The following is a 6237-nucleotide window of genomic DNA, read 5'->3' on the forward strand; positions in this document are numbered from 1 at the left end:
TTGCTAAATGCGGTTAATTCAATCAACAAGGTTCTCCAATTATTTCACATAGATTTGTTCGGTCATGTCAATGTCCTCAGCATCAACAAAAATTCTTAATCCTTGGTTGTGATAGATGACTACAATCGTTTCACATGGGTCTTCTTCTTATTCAACAAGATTGGGATCTTAGACTTGATCAAGAAGTGCATGGTGATGATTGAGAATCAGACTAATGGATAATGGTACAGAATTCAAAACGCTGTTCTGGGTCACTTTTGCACAGAAAAAGGGATAGTGTGTCAGTATAGTGCCGTTTGGACACCTCAATAAAATGGTGTTGCGGAATGGTAGAACCGAACTCTAATGGACGCTGTAAGGACGATGCTATGTAATTCTAAACTGCTAGTCTTCTTTTGGGCAGAGGCGATCAACACAGCCTACTATGTTTAGAATCGTGTGCTAATCAAAAAAGCTCAAATGAAGACTCCATATGAAATTCTATACAATCACAAGCCATCAGTTGCTCACTTCCGTATCTTTGGATGTCCTTGCACCCTTCTTCACCTTGAATACAACCCCAAATTCAACTCTAAAGCCGATGAATGTTACTTTGTGGGATATACAACGCGTGCAACTTACCGTGTTTACAACAAGAGGACGAAGCAGATCGTGGAATCTTTTAATGTTCGGTGGTTGGAGGAAAATGAGACAGACGCCAGAGTCGGTCCTGACTGGTTGTTTGATTACACTTCTTTATTCAAATCACTCAGAGTTTTTTCAGATGATGTGTCAGGTTCTTGCTTCGGTTCAAAGGTTTTTCTTGAGAATGAAGGGGAAGAAGTTGTCTACAGTCCACTCAAACTTTCATGGAACTTCTCCTTCGGTGAATCAAGTTGTTCCAAGTTCTCCTTCTGATTCCCCACCTCATAGAATCATTCCTGATGCTGAAGCCACTCCAGTTACTCCAGTTGAAAGAGACTTCATGACAAGAGATACTTCCGCTGCCACTCAAACATTCATGGAGCTTCTCTTTCCCGAGCAAATTGCAAATGGGTATGTGGATAGCCCTTCTTACAATTCCAGATCTTCTGAGGAGAATGATTCAGCAAATGACGGATTCATAAATATCAACAACCTTTGAGTCACACTTAAAGATATCAACCACGAAATTCCTTCCCGGCTGCAACGCAATCATCCTATAGGGAACGTTATTGGTGAACTAGGTGATGGTGTTCAAACGAGAAGTCAGAGTGGTGGTGTAAACACGTGTCTCTACTCTTGCTTCATCTCTTAGATAAAGCCAAAGAATGTCGAAATGGTGTTGAATGCGCCTAGTTGGGTTGATGCAGTGCATGACGAGCCGAATCAATTCGAGAAATTAGGGTTTTGGAAATTGGTTGAACGGCCCAAAGGAAAGAAGTCACTGAATACCCATTGGGTGTTTCACAACAAACATGACGATTGTGGGGTCATAGTACGGAACAAAGCACGTTTGGTTGTTCGTGGCTTGCAACAAATCAAAGGACTTGACTACATTGAGGTGTATGCTCCTGTAACACACCTTGAAGCTATTTGTATCTTCCTGGCGTATGCATCCTACATGGGGTCCACTGTATATCAGATGGATGCTATGTAACATCCCAAAATTCAAGGCCAAAAATTTCATTTTTAAATACATTATTATATAAAACCATGAGTATAAAAACATTCATATTAATATCTCATGTCGAAACCAAAGTGTCAATAATCAAAACATATTATCATAAAACCATATCAGAGTGTAATCCCAAAGATCTCATGTGCGGAAAACATAATGTGATGCGTTGCGATCAAGCCGGCTCCTTTCCGTTAAACACGAAGTACCTGAAACCAAAACTAAAAACCGTAAGCATGAAGCTTAGTGAGTTCCCCCATCATACCGCATACCATACAATCATATAATGAACAGCTAGGAGATATGGGCCTCGCCCACACTCATGGAGATACGGGCCTCGCCCACACTCCGCTAGCTGGGAGATACGGGCCTCGCCCACACTCATGGAGATACGGGCCTCGCCCACACTCTGCTAGCTGGGAGATACGGGCCTCACCCACACTCCACTATCTCCGAGATACAGGCCTCGCCCACACTCAGCTACTATCACATATATCATAATACAAACATACTATCAGACATACCTGGGGTGCCCGAACTACTCTTCGGTCCTAACAACCGAACTTGGGGACTATTCCCCTCCTACTACCACTATCACATATAGCATATCATGCCAGCACATAAACATATCAACACATACTGTCAGACATATCAGGTAGTAGCAAACCTAGATGATATCACAAAGACAATCATCTAACACACAACTCCTACTGGTGGGCCGGGATTGTGGCCGTAGACCCACCGCTACTGGAAGGTAACTCACCTCACATTGCTGAAGTCCCGAAGACACAATCCCACACTTGCTGAAGTCCCGCAGACCCGTCCCCAGCTGCTGGCTGACAAATTCCCGAACTGTCAACACCAAAATAACACCCAATTAATAATTGGGTCCCAATACATAACCAAAAGTATATTCTTTGGGTAATTACTACATTACTCCTATCTTGGCTTATTCAAGCCCAAGGCCCAATCCATAGGCCCAAAGTCAACTAGAAATCAAAGCCCAACACATGGCCCAATTTCCTAAATTGGGCCTAGGCCTACACATGGTCTCATTCTGAGACCCAACATCATATAATCATTAAGGCCCAACTATGGCCCAATTTTCCAAATTGGGCCCAACCCCTTACATGGGCCTTACCCTAGGCCTATTAAATTATTCTAGTCTAATTGCTTGATCTTGGATAGCCCATTTAATAACCCAATCATCAAGGCCCGAAAGAAAGGCCCAACAATAAACCCAAGTGAAATTAGGGTTTCACATAAAATGATGATTAGGGTTAAGTTTCCTACTTAACCCATTAAGGACTTAATCCATTAAGTCCAATATTGCTTAAATTAGTCTTTGGTAATGATTATTATTTAATATCTCAAGTTATTAAATAATTCTCGTGTGTATGACCCGATTAATTCTTAAAGTTAGGTTTTCATTGGCATTAGGGTGTTCCAATCGAAATATTAGCCCATTTATCAATTTGTTGGCCTTTTATGACAATTAGGGCTTTATTGGGCCTAATAAGCCCACTAAAATCTTATTAAGCCCATATGGGTTTTATTGGGTCCATTAGAGTCCATTAAGCTTCATTGGGCCCATTAGAGCTCCTTTGAGCCCATTAGGGTTTCTAGCACCCCAAACGAATCTATCATAAGAGGCAAAGCGCACCGCCACCCGACACGGCGGCCGGCGGCAGCCACCACCTTAAGGTGGTGGTTTTCAATTTCTTTTATTATTCTTGGCTCTTACGACTTTTAAAATGAATTCCTAAAACAACACACACACTACACTAATACCAACACACACAAGCGGTGGTCCTTGGCGGCAGCCACCACCTCACGATGGTGGCAGCGGCGGCTCTCGTGATTTCCGGTCAAACAAATCCTTCCCATAAACAAAAACACGCACACCATCACGTCCTTTGCTCAAAACGAGAAACCAACCACCCGATAATGGCGTATGGCGGCGGCAGTGATGGTTTCGATGGCGGCAGAGACTATTCACGGCAACATCAATAACGAACCCACCAGTAGCATACTTGATCGGTCATGGCGGTTCTTCTCCAGCTAAGCGCGATGGCATCGACAACACAAGCAGCGACATAGCGGAGGATTGCGGGGACAGCCGTTGAAATGGCAACCAACAATGGTTACGACCCCAAACAGATAGAAAAATTGATGAAGAAGATGAAAGGCAGTCTCACCGTGAGCATTCCGATCACACACGACTCATGTCCACCGGTCACAGCTCCGCCTTCGCTCTTGGTGGGGCTTCTCCAGCCGTTAAGGACTTCGCCGGAGGCGGCAGGGGAGGTTATGGTGGTGGCAGTCGGAGGTCGTGAGGGATGAGGGTGGGAGGATGGCGGCTGCACTTCTTTAGGGTTAGGGTTAAGGGACCGGTGGGTTATGGCTTTATACTCGGTTCCTTCAAGACATTCTCCCATAATAACAACTATGGTCCCTCCATTCTAAAATCATTTCCAATAGAGTCCGAAATTTACCTTTTCAACCCTCAATCTTAAAATTCCTTACAAAGTAAGTGTAATATTTACCAAACAGCCCTCCGTTCTTGAATTTCTTTGCAAAGCCGGTCCAAAAATTACCCTTTAAACCCCCAATATCTCAATTATGACATATTCAGCCCTTCCACCTCTCTTCCTTTCAAATTACATTCAAATAATTACCGCGGAGCCCCTGACTTCATAAATATTTTCATAATAAATCCCAATAATATAACAAGCGGTCCCTGCCTTCTCAATTACTTACAAAATAAATTCGAAACTTACATTTTAACCCCCAAATCTCTAAAATTATAACGATTAGCTCCTAGAGATCAACACCTTACTATATAATTATCGATTTTAGGGCTACTATTCGCTCATTATTTTATTTATTGCTTTAATAAATAAACAGGGCTTTACAACTCTCCCCCACTTAAATTAGATTTCGTCCTCGAAATCATTCCTTACCAATCCTTACATACCAAGCCACTCTAGTAACATAGTCATCTTCCTAGGCAAACCCTAGCCTTCCCAGGGTAGCCGTGACCAACCTTCGCAAGGCCCTACACGAGCACTAGTTTATTTTAGGAAAAATGCCTAAAATGCTTTTATGTGCTAAATGCTATATGTTTGCCATATATGCCATTATTTGTTCGGATCTATGGTCTGTTGCCGACCGGATCTAGAAACTTTATGTGTGTAGGATTTTAAGCGTATGATTACGAGATTAGAACTAACATGTAAACGTTTCGAAGTGATAAGGGAATTGAAATATCTATCAAGGATAAGGACCTAAATTCGACTTATTCAGTATATAGATTATAATGGCAAGAACTCGGAGTGGAGCTGGAAATGCAAACAGAATCCAACAACCTCAACCTCAAGTGGTGGAACCGGTGCCTATAGTAGGAGTTGCAACCGAACCCATCACCATGGCTGGAGTACGAGTTGTGATTCAGACCATGATGGCTGAACAGAGGGAGTAATTGAGGCAAATGTTGCTGAACAACAAGGTTGAACATTCAGTTCCTATTAAACAACATGAACCAAATGACGATCGATCTGAAGAAGGGAACAACAGTAGATCGGTTGGTCATAGTGAAACGCTTGTGGTTAGGAGAAATAACCACGAGGATAGAGTGGAGAGAAATGGGTGCAAGTATAAGGACTTTATGACTTGCAAGTCATCGACCTTCACTGGAAAAGAAGATCTCGTCGGAGTATTGGACTGGATCTCGGAAATGGAATTGGCTTTCGTGACTTGTGATTGCCAAGGCAAGTTACAAACCACGTTTGCAGTACGTCAGTTCTGGGGTAGTGCTGCTCGATGGTGGAGCACTCTTGGGAAAACCCTAAGCCCTAATGAGCCATTGCAACTAACTTGGGCAGAGTTCTTGGTGCACTTCAAGCGCAAGCACTGTTCGGCACAAAACGTGCTTGAGTTAGAAAACCAATTTCTAACGTTGAAAAATGGGAGTATGACCGTTGACGAATATACGAATAACTTCACAGACAAAATGGAGTTTGCTTTGCGTATTGTTCCAGATGAGCTGGCAAAAATTGACAGGTATGCAAAGGGACTTACATGGGAGAACGCGGTGCCAATACGTCAGACACTTACTTTGGAGGCAGCTATCTGGGCTGCCAAACTTGGTAAAGATATGATAAAGGGGAGAGCCGCCAGCAACGTTGAAGTTGGCGAAAAGAGAAAGTTTGAAGGAACTTCAGGTTCTAATAACAATAACAAATTCTCGAAGACTGGTTCGAGAAAATTCGGAGGAGGAGCCGAAGCCAAGTGGTGTGACAAGTGTAAGAAGAAACATGCTGGGAAATGCAGCGTGGAAGTCACTTGTTACAAATGTGGAAAGCCAGGGGATTATGCCAATGAATGCACCTTCAATAAGAACATATGTTTTGGGTGCAATGAAGAAGGGCATATTTTGAGGGATTTCCCGAAGAAGAAGGACGCAGCAAAACCCAATCTTCCACCAAAGCCGAAGGCGAGAGCCTTTCAGATGACACTCGAAGCTGCAAAAGAAGAAGTCGATGTCGCTTCAGGTACCTTTATCGTGAACGAATTGCCAGCCCAAATTTTGTTTGATTCTG

The sequence above is a fragment of the Lactuca sativa genome, chromosome 7 (assembly GCF_002870075.4).
Source record: "Lactuca sativa cultivar Salinas chromosome 7, Lsat_Salinas_v11, whole genome shotgun sequence".
Taxonomy (NCBI): Eukaryota; Viridiplantae; Streptophyta; class Magnoliopsida; order Asterales; family Asteraceae; genus Lactuca; species Lactuca sativa.